General features: G+C 43.3%; 1 protein-coding gene across 4 annotated transcripts in view; it reads left to right on the top strand.

Moving 5' to 3' along the window:
- HIVEP2 (HIVEP zinc finger 2) overlaps positions 1-16,071 on the top strand; it is a 146,835-nt gene that overhangs the window by 19,996 nt on the left and 110,768 nt on the right. The window lies entirely within an intron of this gene.

The following is a 16,071-nucleotide window of genomic DNA, read 5'->3' on the forward strand; positions in this document are numbered from 1 at the left end:
AGTGAATGATTGTATGAATGCATTAGAATAAAAGCAATTGATTTTAAGTTAAATCTTTCTATAATAATATTTCCTTGACAATTTTCTCTGCTGTTACTCAGTTTTTATCTTCAAAGTCATGCTGAGCTGTTAAGCCTGGGATGACTTGTTGCTTTAGTAGCGTGGATACGAATATTAAACAATAATGTTAGGAAATAAAATCATGAAAATAGCATGTCTTTAGGAAAGGTGTGGGAATAATGACTTTTTAGGAAAGGAATAATTTAGTGCTTCTGAATTCCCCTTCAAACTGTCCTGCTCCCTCAGATTTTCACAAAAAAAAATAATCTGTATTTTTTCTTCCTTTCACCCAGAAATGAAATAGCTGTAAACTGTGGCATAGGGTTGTTGACTGCTGTATTCTCAGATTTTATTGTTGCTAACAACAAATACTCAAAACCGAGTGCTGATATTTGTGATCTTATCTTGTAGACTACCATACGTGCATACGTACACAGTAGCTGATTATGCTTTGGGACAGATAGCAGTTGAGATGCTATAATGAGAAACAGTTACATCTGTAAGCCACTTCTGTAGCTAGCGCCATTGCTGATAATCTCAGCACAGAGAGGAGGAGATGAACAAGCACAGATGGAAACGTGTCCTTTCTCACACAGGAAAGTATTTTCTCACACATTCAGGTCATGGCCAAGGGAGGTCGAAAAGGCACTATACGGAAGTGGACCGTGTTGCTCTCATTACATCCTTATTTTCCAAACAAATGCAGGATTTCTCGTGCACTGTCAGTACAACATCCTTCAGAACGGACTTACAAGAAATTTCATTAAAACTCACAAGAAATGTTTGTCTTCAGGAGAATTTTCATTTGTTGTGCTGAATTGACTTAGTTTTGTGTAGTCATATGTTAGTGTTGCAGCAGCAGAAGTGTAGAGCTGGGGATCTGAGTAGTGGCACATAAGGACACCAAGATGTTGTAGGTGGAGAAAGACCTTTTCCTGAATCTGCCTGATGATAACCAAATATAAAGTTCATCAGATGCTTTCTGTTTGTACCGACTCCAGTGTTCTTTACTTTTGGCCCTGTAGTGGGTTTTGGCTAACTGACAGTTAAGTCCTTCTGCAACTCCGTGATTTTCTTAATGCAGGCAAATATTATGTAGGGGCATCACTGAAATTTCTGTGCGTGCTATCAATAGTAGCGTGGGCACAGTTTTCCTATGTGATTAATTAGGAGGCTTTGAGTGTCCTTTACTTGAATTGCCCTTACTCTTTTGGATGAGGGGTCCTCATAGTTCTGTTAAGCGCCAGGACTTGTAAGGCCAGGAGGCTAGCAGGGAGCACCATGGGGCCTGTGGGAGTTTTCACCCCACATTTTGGTGGAGGGTGGCTGCAGGGGGTGTTGTGGTGGCTGCGTCATGTCGTCTGGTGAGAGCCTGTGCCTGAGGCCTTGGCTGAGGGGGCAACGGGTGAGCTGAGGGCTGCCGGGATGTGAGCCGTGGCTGTGTGGTACAGGCTGGAGCGACAGCAGACGGGTGCTGCTGGGCTCAGCGCCCGTAATGAGTGAGGGCTGTTCACCATCTGCCATGGGAGGTGTGGGCTGGCCTTGATTTCAGGTGGAATTTCGGTTGGAATCAGTGTGATTGGAGAGAGCAGCATAGGGTGAGGATGTGGCTGCCAGATGAAAGTACCTGCTGCAAGTGGCACTGATGCATGGGCAGCGAGGCGGTGTACAGTGTGTGTGCAGGCAGTGGCTTGCTCGGGAATAAACTCTCACACCCTAAGGTCCTTGTATAGATCTTCAGAGGTTAATAGTCCCAGTCACAAGGCTCTGCAGAGAGGGATTTCTTGCCCTGCAAGTTGTTCTACATGCTTGTTCCGTTTTCCTTGCTTTTGTTAAAAGGCCAAGTGTCTTGTCGATTCAAACCCTTAAGTGTCTTCAGGTGGTTGAGTTGTTCCCATATTGCAGCAAATCTTGAAGCAGTTACCAATGCACGTTCACCACTTTTTCCCGTTAAAAAAAGGTGAAATTTAATTTACACCAGTTAACTACGTGAGACGCTCAGCATGAAAGTGACTAGGTGCAAATTACAATTAAATAAGTAAAGGAAAGAAAAAATGTGCTGCACATCACATTTTTCATATTCAGCATTCTATTTGTATTTCATTACCAGTCCATCTGCAAGAGCACTGTCGTAACAGACAAGTGTTTTTCAAGAAGAAAACCCCCAAATGTACAGTTAGATTGATAAAAACAAAGTTTTAGTCTGAATAGATTGAGACAGGAGAGTTTTAATGAAATCTTCTCATTATTGCAGGCTTACTTTCTCTTAACTCCGATTATACTGCATGCTTTGGTATGATTTCTGAATGTGCAAAGGCCATGCTTTCTTCAGACTGCATTGCTCAAACACACACATTTTGTAGCTTCCCCAAAGCTATTGTGCGTGTGGAATCAGCCCCTAGGAACTACTGAAATCTGTATAACATAACCTGAGTGGGTATGTGCCCTTAGCTCCTTGTCACACAAATGGATTTGAGAATGTTGCATGGTTCCTGTAGTTGTGCTTGCTGCAGTCCCGCTACCCCACAGCCTGTCCCATGTGAACATGCTGCTGCTTAGGAAGAGACAGAACACCAGTCACGATGGCTCTGCTGTTTGTGGGGATGAGAAGCAAAAGCTTTTATGCAGTCATAGACAAGGTTGGCCATGGGGGTGCGTTGAATGTGCCATCAGTCTTACCAAGGTGAGTTGAAGACCATAGTGGTGTTGCCACAGTACGTGTTTCTTTGGGAGCATCAATACAAAACACTTCCATATTGTGGAGAGCTCGTTTCACCAGCCAGAAATCAGTGTGCTGTCTTTCTTTACCTCAGCTGAACCTTTCCACACATCAGAGACGTTTGTAGCGAAACCTTGCTTTGTGCATGGAATTTGTTTTTCGAAGTGCATTATGAAAGATTTGGTTTATCTGCATAGAGCATACTTGTTTGAGCAGTTGCTTTCCACAGTGCAGTGCTTGTAGATTAAAATCCTTTCTGTTGTGGTTGTGCCAGTTCAATTCCTTCAGCAGTGAGGCTGTTCTGCTGGTGTATTGCAGTAAGGTGCCTGGGTGCATTAGAGAGAAGTTTTTTCGTTCTGCTGATGTGTCATTTTTGTAGATTTGAAATGGAATGATGACTTTTTATACTTAAAGATACCCTGAAGACTAGAATGACAGTCCTTGCTTCAGTGTATATTTTATTTCACCTGTAAAACCGCTTTTAATGCTTGCGTTTACACTTGGAATTCAAATGCTTTGCAATGAAACTAGAAATGACAGTGTTGTATGCATAGAATATCCCTTCTGTGGTGGTATGTTTTACTGTCTGTGACGTGCGATCACACAAGCTCAACAGTACACAGCTGACTAGATGTATTTACTGTGATGTTCTACCTAAGGAAATACTGTCTAGTGACGAGCAGGCTAGGCGGGGACTTAATACCTATAGGTTCAGTTCCTGGTTCTGCTTCAGAGTTTGTGAGGTTGGGGTAAAATTCACAATACCTTACACTGAATGATTTTCATATTATTCACTGATAATAACTCATTCATTAATACGAGTTAGGCACAAAAAAGCCATTGTTGTGCTGCATTCTCTTTATGTCAGTTCCACTTCCTTATCTTATGGAGATGTATTGTAGACAGATGCTGTCTCCTGCTAATGATCCATAGGGAAACAATAGATGTTTTGTGCTAAAACTGACCACAGGATTTGAACCTTGTCTTTGTTTGTGTGTCTGTTTTTAAGTGACCATTCTCGGAGCAATCAATAGTTGCATTACTTACTATGAGCACCTTTGGTCATAGTATTTATGCTATTAAAGGTCATACAAATCATCACAGAGGTCAGGCTACATGCTGGACTCCAGAACTGGACTCACAGTTCTGTCTGCTTAAGAGAGGAAATAGCCCAACTAAGGTACAGTCAGCAGCTAAGGCATTAGGAGAAGAGCAGCATGCATAGACTTGCATCCAGATGTTAAATGCTGTGCTTAGAAGAAGAAAGGGTCTTTTTTTCCTCCCAAACAAATTGGTAAAGTTCGAGGTGGAAATTTGTGATTTAAGGCATTTTATTGTGGTGAGTGTTAGAGTGACTAGCACTCACTCTGACTCCACTTCTGCAAAGTGGAGGGAAGAGATGCTTCTATTGAGTGGGTGCATGTAGGCAATGCAGAACCAGCCAGTTTACTCTGGCTTCATTCAACTTTGTCAAATTTGCATTTGAAGTATCTGGACAATTCGAGGGGTAACTGCCTGAGCAAAATCTTGCTTAAGATAGCTATTGGGAACGCTACAAAATGTTTTGGGGTCTATGGGGCACACCAGTGCTTCCTGAAACAGCATAGTGCCCTCAGGGACACCCTCAGACTCATCTGCAGTAAACCTTTGGGAGGCGTGAATCGGCTCGGTTCCATGGGCAGCTTGGATTTATGTTCAAGTCCCCCGATTTATGCCAGGTGGTGTCTGTCCCTCTGCATCTGATGACAGCACAGTTGCTCTGGTTTCCCTTTTAATACAGGACGTTGCGACTGAGCTCTGTAAATGTCTGGAAGAACTGGAGGCAGTGGTAGGACTTTTGAGGAGACCTGCAAATGGGGCTGGTTTTACACTGTACCCATAACCTTCACCATGTCCACTTGTTAGCAACACACTCTTGTCATTAATGGATGTTCCGTAGGAAATGTTAGTCTTCATTGCGATGTGCACAGGGCTCATAGTCTTTCACAGCCATACGCTGGTTCCCAGATCACGATGGTCAAGGCTTGGACCTCACCAGCAACAGAAGGCAAACCAGGAGTGGCCTTGGCTTCTCCTCTCCCACAGGTTTTTTTTTTCCTCAGTTTGCTAGTTTAAGATTTAAACAGGAAGAATTTAAGTAATTAAAGTGATTAAACTTAGGCTTTTGATACTGCTTGTATTGTTTTCCTTTGTGTTGTCAGTGATGCTTCTTGTGTACTTGGGAGGATGTCCTGTGTGTTCACAGTTCTTTCTGCTTCTCTTGTCCTTTGTTGCTTGGAAGCCTCCTACACGCAGCTAAGCTCATCTTGGGCAGTTTGGTAAGTGCATTGCTTAGCATGTGAAGAAAATGCTATGGCAGGTGGAAAACTTAACTTACAGGCGCAGTGAGAAGCGAGGCCCATGAATATCTGCCTGGTGTATCTGGTGCTTGATTAGCAAAACCCCCACGTGAAACTTTATCTTCAGGCAGATTGCAAAGACATAGTGGCATCACTGGGTCCTACACATGCTCCTGAAGTTACGTATGTGCTTATATTGGGGGGTTGGAACTAGATGATCTAAAGGTCCTTTCCAACCCATATCATTTAATGTTTCTATATACTTTGTGAATAGAAATGGCTTATTGAGCTGGAGCCAGTGTGGGGAATTTTGGGACTCCCGCTGTTCTGCTTACAGTATTTTGCAGGAGAGTTTAAGGCTGTAGAATGACACCAACTGGATCCACAGAACAATCTGCTCCTGTTCCCACGAGCTCCAAATTATTTTCCTTCTCACATGCAAAGTTGTACCAAGAGCTGTGTTTAAAAACCCATCTGTTGTCCATATTATATCAATTGGAAGAAAAATTTTAGACTTCTAAAATATTCTGGTTACGTGTTCTATCCTGCTGTCATCTGTCTTTCAACTACAGGCCATTTCTTGTAGTTGCACTTATTTCTAGCTGTTCAAATCTTTTCCCTCCCACCAGCAGATGAAACTCTGAGTTGCCTAAATTGCAAAAGTGGAAGCAGAATGCTACAAACTGATAGTGGAAAGAAATGACCACTTTTGAAAAAGGATGCTTTTGATAGTATAAAATAAATAAATTGATATAGTCGTTTTGTCATATCAGGTGTGGGGAAAAAGTAATAAATCACTTTCAAAGGTGTTTAGTCATGTTTGTCATTACACAGTATATTTGAAGTGTCATTAGTATCTGTATGTTTTTAATATAATTTGTGACACAAATATGTGATGTGTAGCAAAAGACAGCAATTTAAAAAAAAGTATTTTTACAGCAAGGTGAGATTATTATTCCAGTGCTGCTGGTTATAATTCACCTGATAATGATCACACTCTTCTGCGTTGCAGTGGCAGTAGCACAAGCATATTTCTTGGCAGATACCCTGCATTTCCACAGGGCAGTATTGAAGTTCATCTGTCTTGTTTATTTTAGTTTTGTTGTTACACTTTAGTAAAACAGCCGGTTGTGACAGAACCAGGGACAATACTGTATCATTCCAGGTTTACAAGGTTTGCGTTGCAATTGTAATGAGTACTCAAGGGGGGGGGGGGGTGTATTTACATCTGTTACAGGTTTGTGGCTTTTCTCCCACTGTTTTCAAAGCAGCAGCTTCTCATTGAGGGCTTCAGGATTTCTGAAACATTGCACTGTGTCCTTCCTGGAAAACTCTGTGGGAGACACTCAGGTGATGGGACCTTTGTAACCTTCTCCCGGTGAGATACACATCACAAACTCAAACTGTCCGTCTCATGATGGTTAGGTAGCCAGGCCAGAGACCCCTGTTCATGAGCAATTCAGTGCTGACACCCGTTTCTGTTCCATGTGAAACTCCAGTAAGGATCCTTGCTCAATATTAGAGCAGCATCTGTCAGCAGTTGGCCAGTCTTGTTCAGTTGTTCCCTAGTATGAAGATCACAACAATCTTCACCTTGTGTAATGCTAAAAAGTTCATTTCAACAGGACCTCCGTTCCCACTACCTAAACCCTAGACTTTTATCCCAGTTTCTCTTCAACAATTTAGTATTTCCAAAGATTCCTTAAAATCTTGATAACTGAAGGTCCTTGGTGTGGGAGCATTTGGCAGGTGCCATTTCTTAACAGAGGTCCCAGAGGGACCTTGACATGCTTGTGAGGTGGGCTGATGCCAGCCTCACGAAGTTTAACCATGACAAGTGCAGGGTCCTACACCTGGGTCGGAGCAATCCCAGGCACAGCTACAGGCTGGGCAAAGAAGAGATTCAGAGCGGCCCTGCAGAGAAGGACTTGGGGGTGTTGGTCGATGAGAAAATGAACATGAGCCGGCTGCAGAAAGGCAACCATATCCTGGGCTGCATCAAAAGGAGCGTGACCAGCAGGTCGAAGGAGGTGATCCTGCCCCTCTACTCTGCTCTCCTGAGACCTCACCTGGAGTATTGTGTGCAGTTCTGGTGTCCTCAACATAAAAAGGACATGGAACTGCTGGAACAAGTCCAGAGGAGGGCCACGAGGATGATCAGGGGACTGGAGCACCTCCCGTATGAAGACAGGCTGAGGAAGTTGGGGCTTTTCAGCCTGGAGAAGAGAAGGCTGCGTGGAGACCTTATAGCAGCCTTCCAGTACCTGAAGGGGGCCTATAGGGATGCTGGGGAGGGACTCTTCATCAGGGACTGTAGTGACAGGACAAGAGGTAATGGGTTAAAACTTAAACAGGGGAAGTTTAGATTGGATATAAGGAGGAAATTCTTTACTGTGAGGGTGGTGAGGCACTGGAATGGGTTGCCCAGGGAGGTTGTGAATGCTCCATCCCTGGCAGTGTTCAAGGCCAGGCTGGACAGAGCTTTGGGTGGGATGGTTTAGTGAGAGGTGTCCCTGCCCATGGCAGGGGGTTGGAACTCGATGATCTTGAGGTCCTTTCCAACCCTAACTATTCTATGATTCTGTGATTGGTGGCTCAAGAGAACCCCGTTGATGTCCATTCCAATTCTCAATCTTACAGGCATCTCTGACATAGAAGGTTTCTCCCCACAGAAACATCTTGAGGACAAGATTTGGGCTAGGGATAATCCCACAGAGGATGACTGACAGATTTCAGAATTCAGCGAGGGAATAACTAGCTCCTGATTTTAAATGCTTGGGTCAGAGGGCAGCACTGGTTTCCTCTATTTGTCAGGATGTTAAATAAGAGTAGTTCCACTTTAGACAAGTACTGGGTGTGGGATGAGTAGGCAGCAAACCAGTGTCTGCAGTAGTAGATTTTTGTGGCAATCATATGAGACAGAAGAAACTGCATAGCATATGTCCAGCATGGGGACATGGAAGCAGGCAGGGGCCATGGAGAGGGCTGGACACTTGTTCTGAAGCAGCTGTATGCTGGGCAGCAAATCTCAGCTCCAGAAACAGCTCTAGCAGGGATATCTTGCAGTCAGTGCTTTTATATATCTTGACTTACTGACATTCAAATTCTGGTCAAAGATGGAAGAGTGGTGGGACAGGAGGTTGGAGAGGCATTGCTGTGAAGTATGTATGTGTATTTGAGAACTTTCCCACTCCCCTGGTTTTCTCCTCTTTCAGTGCTGTACCCAACAGATGCACTGGAAAATGCCTCCAAGTTTTCAATATGCAGTGGAAATCATGAACCCCAGCCTCCTGTTAAGTGCCTGTCTTTTGGACGTAGTCTCTGGCTGTGTTTGGGTGTTGTGTAATAGGAGGCAAAGGTCTGGCCCCTGAACCGATGGCCAGGTCACACTTACCAGGTCATATCTGTGCTGCTGAGATAGCCCTCTTGGCAGCAGGTTTGTCTTGTGAGGAGGTGGTTGGAGTGGTCCAAGAACATGCAGAAGACAAGCTAATTGAGCAGTGTGCTGTGATGCTAAAACTTGCTTCCTTTTCCACTTTTATTTAGCATCCAGGTTCACCCGTAGTTGTGAATTTCAGCTTTCAGCAGTTTTGCTTCTCTGTACATCTGTTTTACCTGCAGATTCTGTGCTGTCTTAGGAATCAGCATGGAAAGTTTTCCCCTTAATGCGGACACTGACCATCTCTGGTCTGTTTCAGCACAAGTTGAAATTAGAATGAGCTTCTGCCAACTGAGTGCTTTTCAGATTGCTACCTCTTTGTTGAATGTCTTGAGAGAAATGACTAGGGGAAGACAGACAGACAGAGGCGTGACATTGCACATACTGCGGACTGCAGGTTTTTTTACATAGGAAACAAGGATACAAAAGAGGTCTTGGGAGGAAGACAGAACGTGCTCCTCTGAGAATGCTTTCCACATAGGAAGCTGTGTGAAAATAGTAAAATGTTGGTATTGTGTGACATAAGTGATTTTTTTTTATTTTGGTGACTATTATCTTCCCAGTAGTAATGTCTAAAGGCTTCGGTGAAGATGCAAGCTTCTTTATGTCTTCAGACACGTTGAATTTACAATGTATGTATCTGATAGATGAAGAGAGGAAAGAAATGTTATCATAGGGATCAAAGACAGATTGTGAGATGCCCTCCATGGTCCAATATGAAATCTGTGGCAGCTAAAAGCTCAGTCTGTTTCTCAAGTCCTGTGAGTTGGTAGCACCGTACACCACTTAGCAGCACAGAGGTCAATCTAGCAATGCTGTGTTAGCCTTTAGCTCCATAATAAACTTTCAGCAAACCTTTTTCCAGTGAAGCTTTTGACATATTTAAAGTTTATTGCGTGTACCTTTGTGCTGCAATTCAGGCCTAAATTTGTTTTGTTCTGAAGTTTAAAGATCCCGTCTGACAAAAAGCACATTGATTTTTTGGAAAGATTTATGGAATAATGTCAGATGCTGCTATTAAAAAAAAAAAGTTACTGCCTTGCAAAAGTGAATTTCTTGTTTCTTTGTCTAGTAACGTATTCAGAGCACTTGAAAGGAAGTTTTGGAATAAGGAGATTTCTACCCTGGGGGAGTAGTATCCTGTGCTTTCGTTAGGTCATGTCAGGCCATTGTTTTGCTTTTCTTATCATAAAGATCTTGTGTCTTTATTCGTGCTCAGCTGTGGACTTGAGTTTCCTGGAGGAGAGTGAAATAATTAAGAATTAATACTACAAAATCATATGTTCTCTGTTTGTAGCTATGCTTGTTTAGTTGAAGGCCATTCTTATCTGTAGTTCCATACAGTAATAGGCGGTGTAGATACACACCAGTAGTAAGTAGCATCTTGTACCTCTGGTTCTCAGTACAGCTGAAAAGAAATATGATTATTCTCTGTAAGTATGAGAAAACATAGACTGAGAGATTCAAGGTCACCCATCAAATGGCTGGTAAAACTGGGGTCTTGATCACTGCTGCTTTTCATCTCTAACTGCTAGCTGATGTTCTCAATGGCTTTGTGTCAATGGCTAGTGGTTTGCACATTGTCAGGGTATGGGAAAGGGCATGTTTAATTTACGGCTCTAGATACAGCCGCTGAGGAAGACAGTTAGGTGCACAGGGTGGTTTATCAGTAGAAGTTGTCATTAAAGTAGGGTGACTAATGTGGTGCCAGAGAAGGGCATGTGGTGTGTTCTTCTTGCTTTTAAAATCTGTGAACTGCTTCAAAAGGTCATGCAGCCTGAATGCGGTCTTGGGGAGTCATGGGAGGAAGAGGGGCATTGCTAGCCTAGATTGAGAGTTTATATGGCTATGTGGCTGTGTCATGTGATGGAGGAACACCTCCCTAATGACTAGCTAAATGATGGCTAAAGCATCTCTGTCTCGACTGGTAAGTCTGGCTTGTTTCTGGTGTGGCAGAGCTGAGATATTTGTTAGTATAAATGATGTGAGCAGTAGCTTCCCTAGTCACAGCCTGCGATGCATGTGCCTGCTTTGCAAATAAGAGAATTTCTGTCTTGCACTGACCATAAGATGCCTCTCCTCAGAACTAAATTTGCTAAATAGAAGGAGGCATGAGAAGGTGAGGCTTGTTAAGTCTCATACGCATGGGACTTTCACTTTGAAAGGGGTTACTCCATTTCCTCCAAGTCTTCCTCAGGGAAACAGTTTGGATTTCCTAAGCATGTTACCATTGATTCTTCAGTTGTCACTATCTGCCTCTAGATTGTGGCTGTAGTTTCTGTCTACCTTACTTCCTGTCAGCTACTGCCACTCTGCTTGCAGGCTGCACTGTGATGTATGCCATATAGAGAAGGCAGCAGAAGTCTTGGTAGGTGCTGGTAGCAGAGGAGGGGTGTCATGGGTGAGCCCATGAAATGCGCAATGTTTGCAGCCTACCAGGTTAGCGCAGAAACTGCCTCCTGCACAGAACTTGTTTCTCCAACTAAGGACCAACATGCTCCCTTACAAACAAAGATAAATAGATCTCACCTAGGGTATTGCAGTCTTTCCAGGAGACAGATCTGACTGAGAGAAACTGGATAAAAAACTCCTGGCAGAGGTTATGATAAGGCTTTCTTCTTTACAAACCAGAAAGAGATGAAGCTGCACAGCCAGTGAATAAATGTGCAGAATCTGAAACTCTCACTTCTGGCTCATCTGTCCCATACCATCCTTTCATAGTGCGAGATGAAATCATAGTCATAGAATCATAGAATGGTTTGGGCTGAAAGGGTCCTTAAGATCATCTTAAGAGCAGCCTTCTCTTCTCCAGGCTGAACAGCCCCAACTTCCTCAGCCTGTCTTCATACGGGAGGTGCTCCAGTCCCCTGATCATTCTCGTGGCCCTCCTCTGCACTTGTTCCAGCAGTTCCATGTCCTTATTATGTTGAGGACACCAGAACTGCACACAATACTCCAGGTGAGGTCTCACAAGAGCAGAGTAGAGGGGCAGGATCACCTCCTTCGACCTGCTGGTCACGCTCCTTTTGATGCAGCCCAGGATACGGTTGGCTTTCTGGGCTGCGAGCGCACACTGCAGCTGGCTCATGTTAAGTTTCTCATCAACCAACACCCCCAAGTCCTTCTCCACAGGGCTTCTCTGAATCTCTTCTCTGCCCAACCTGTAGCTGTGCCTGGGATTGCTCCAACCCAGGTGTAGGACCTTGCACTTGACATGGTTGAACTTCATGAGGTTGTCATCAGCCCACCTCACAAGTGTGTCGAGGTCCCTCTGGATGGCCAGCACCAACTTTAAGCTGCCCTCGTCAGATGTGCCGTTGCTGTGTCTCTCAGTGCGTAGACGTAATCTCATCCTGAAAAACAGGATTTCACCTTCCACTTACCCTTCTGGAGACAGTTTGTGAGAGCAACATGGTACCACAGACTAATCCTGCTTAATGTCAGCTGATTAAATTCATTTTTGAATATAGTACTAAGCCAATTTAATTCTGTCTCTCAGAGCCTGCAGGGACAGTTGTGACTCTTGGATGGGTTTCTGTCTCTGATTAGTGATCAAGTCTCTCTGCTTTTTTAGACTGACTTTCCATCTTTCTTTTTTTGCTTGTCTCTCACCTGTACTTGGGATGTAAGGGAGAAGAACTTTTTATTCGCATGCTTTCATAGCCCCAGCGTCTATTCTCACATTTGACAACATACTCTGTTTAATGCCTTTTGTTCTCTGAAATGAAAGTTTCGTTCCTGCATCGGGAATAGAAATACACGCTACTGTGAAACACTCTTGGGTTTAGATCTTGATTTTGGAGGTTGTTTCTCAGAAGTGTTGATCTTCATAAGGATGGGTATTTGAGTGACCTTCGAGCTCTGAGCTCAAACACCCGCCTCTGGATGATTATTCACATCACAGTCCAAGTGCAACAGCCTCCAGTAATGTTTACTGTGTGTTACTCTCAATGTATTTTGTGATCACTAAATCCATGAAAATGAAGGGCAGAATTAAAAAAGGAATAAAATCGGTCAGAAAAAAGATAAAGGTCAGAGCAAGTTGTAGTGTGGAAAAGAACAATGCACTTGATTAATTAAGTAGTACTGGTGGAGTGTGTCACGTCAGAGAGAATCCAGTGAGTATTTTTTGATTTCAGATGCCCTCTGTGCAGGTTATGAAAGAAAATCAAAGGAAAAAATACTGTTTTCCTGGGGATTTGAGTGCATTATTTTCCCTACAGCTCTGGCACTTTCCTCAGTCCTGTGCGACTTTGTGCTAGGGAGTGCCTCTGCTCTGCTGTTCTTAAATTCCCTGTTGCTGTCAGATGGGAGATCGGTGTGCACCGCCGTGGAACTCCCTGCTGCAGCTTACTCCCTGTTTGCAGTTGTGGGTTTTTTTCCTCTCATTCTCTTCCCGCTTCCCCTCCCACTTGTTGATGGCTTATTTGTTTTCAGACATTAGAAGAACGGGATTGCTGTTATCAGCAATGTTATTCCTGGTTACTGAGAAACTACTGCCAGTGTTCCTTCCAGAGTATTGCTGGAGTGTGTGGGGAGAAGTGGTTAGAGAAGAAGCTTGTATTGTCATTGTGCTTGTTCTGTATTTTTCCTTAATTCCTTAAATTTATTGAGAGGAAAGCAGAGGAAAGTCTTTTTTGATCATTAATCACATTTTTTCCTTCATTTAAAATATATTTTTCTGAGAGTTTATTCACAGCTATATTTTCTAAAAATTAGAAGCTATAGGTTTGTTCTGGTGATTCATAATAAAATATGTGTCTAGGGAGTTTTTGAGGCTTAATACTTAGTGCTGATTTTAGTAAACAATTCAGTGCCCATATACAATCAATCTAAGTACTTGGTTTAGATACTTTGTCCATTTTGTAAGTCCTTATTAATTTTTCAAATGAGAAAATAGTATTTATTGAAGAATAGCCAAAATCCTGGTAAGTCCTAGAGCACAGCAGTGGTTTTATAGACACACGTTTGCAAGGCCTCTTCGGCCCTGTTGTGAATATGCTGTTTACGTTAATATGGATATTTATAATGCAGAATATTGCATATTTGCCTCTTCAGTGTTGTACTTTGTTGTAAGGAAGGACTTCTTTGGGGTATGAGAGTAACTTATCTGTAGATTAGTATGTATAAATGCAGTTTTGGGGTTGTCATTTTTGAGAAGTGATAGCACACCTACGTGTAAGCAAGTTTGCAGCAAAAATTACGTTTCTGCTTCCATTAGTTTTTCTAACTGTGCCTAATTTCTGCATTTCCTTATAACATAACATGGCTGGTGAAAATGAAGGTCTTAATTGATGGCACTGGAGATTACCACTAACCGCAGACAACAAACAGTTTTGACAAGAACTGTGTGTCTTTTCTTACAGTTCTCTCTTTCTGTAGAGACTACACTGATCTGTATGGTTTAGTTCCCAGTCTTTCTCCCACCAAGATTTTAAGTGCTGGATCCCTAGTGTATTCCTGTCAACGCTAGCTATTTCCGTAATTGCCAGAATCATGTACGTAAATACCTCCGATACTGTTTCCATTTTCAGATTTCACCACACCTTCCATGCTTCCGCTTCACCTTGAAAGACTTTGCCTTTGCCTTAAAGAGGCTCTTCTAGGACTTGCAATTTCTAAGTGTATTTTGGAGACTTTGGTGTTTCCTTCTCACCAAAGGAAAGGCTCTAGGAAGTCTCTGCCAGAAAGGTATCTGTGAAAGATCTTGAAAATTGTCAGGCTCATCTGTAGTGCAGTTGACTCTTAGTATCTGCCCCTTAGTCCCTCTTGCTCCATTGGAAGTGTTTTCTTTTGAGCAGTTTTGGCTTTCGCCCACATGGTCTCCAAGACCCCTCCATCTCAACTGTGAGCAGAGAGGCAGTGAGGGCATGACCTGTGGCCTTGAAAATCTGCTTTGGACCGGTCAAGAAAGACTCAGTGAAAGAATCTGGGCAAAAGGGATTAAATGGAGAATCAAAAACTTATTTCCAACGGGGTACAGAGCAGCAGGAAGCCAGTGGTAGCTGGTGACAGCTACCAAACTGAATTAGGTTTGAACTGATTCACAAGAGATGGAGGACTGTTTCACTTGGTTCCATGTGTTGCGATATATTTCAGTTCACAATGTAGCTACTTTGTGATCATTCTTTTTGATTTAGGACTTCTGGTATAGAGAGTTTATTTTCCAAGAGTACTGTTAAGAGGGAGCAAGAAAAATGTGAAGGAAAAATGTTTAAATAAATTATTCACCTGAAAAATTCTGGTAGTTCTTTAGGAAGTAAATGAACTGATGCAAGGTAAGTGGTTAGATGTAGTCATTAGGGACACATTGAATAAATAACTCCAACGAAATATGCAACCAGAAAGAGAATGAGTTGCATGTCTTGCTGTATTTTCCTGTTGAAGACAGCTGGATATATTTAGCAGCATCCTTTTTTAGGGAGGCTACTGCAAATGATTTTTCTGTGAGAGAAGATTCTCTTTAAGCCTTCAACAGTTGAGAAAGAATTGTAGGTAAACCAGGGTTATTAGGAAGCAAATTTAAGCAGTTCAATAGAATGGATCCAGCTAACACTCAGAAAAATGTTTGGTTTAGGGAAATTATAACATTAATCCTGGATGTGGAAAATTAGGGATATATGTTCTTTAAAAATTCGAAGTGTGTTTTGCAAGCTAAAGCTGTCTGCCAAATCCAGATAACACTGTCTCATTCTTTTGTACTGTCTATCTGGGAATGCAGATACCTGATCATCTTTTGGCATTTCTGAAAGTGAGGGCCTGGTGAGCCCTCTTCATGTGCTTTCTGACAAGACTCCCCAGGTGGGTTTGTGCTGTGAAGCCCCTGTTAGGTCAAAAGTGCTACCAGTCTGTTGATGTTCCAGCCACCCTGCAAGCTCCCACAGCCAGTCAGTTCAGCTCGTGCTGGGTCCCCTGCCTGTCCAGGGCTGCAGCCCTGCCAGTGTGCATTTGTTTGGTCCTCCTGATGTCAGCCAGCATGTGCACTTACTGGTAGTCCCAAGCTGGATTCGTATACATCAGATCTCCATGAGTTTCTTGTTGAGCCTTCCGTAGCTTGAGCTGTCAGAGGGGGCTGTGAGTGAAGAAGAAGGAGCCACCGCTGGGGTTACAGAGTGGAGGCAGGTGAGTGAATGAGATGGTGCCTCAGCCTCAGCCAGTCTATTGCAGCTGGAAAGCAAGGGAATCTCCCCAGCCCCAGCACAGAGCTAGAGGAGCTGCCTGCCTGCCTGCCTGCCTGCCAGGAAGGATGGGGCTCTCCCTTCAGTGATGCTGAAATCCTGGTGACAGAGCAGTGCCTTCACACACTATTAGCAGTCACTGCTCCTCTGTCTTGCTTAGTACTGCTGGATGCTGTGGCCCAGCAACTCACCTCAGGCTGCCATTTGAGTGTGTGCATACTGAAATATGTATGTCCGCTACTCTGTGCTGATTGTGTTTGCCAGCTTGTATTTATACTGTTTCTGAGCAGGCAAACATTAGGTATTACACATTAACATCATACTTCCGGGAAGTGC

The sequence above is a fragment of the Lathamus discolor genome, chromosome 5 (assembly GCF_037157495.1).
Source record: "Lathamus discolor isolate bLatDis1 chromosome 5, bLatDis1.hap1, whole genome shotgun sequence".
NCBI lineage: Eukaryota > Metazoa > Chordata > Aves > Psittaciformes > Psittacidae > Lathamus > Lathamus discolor.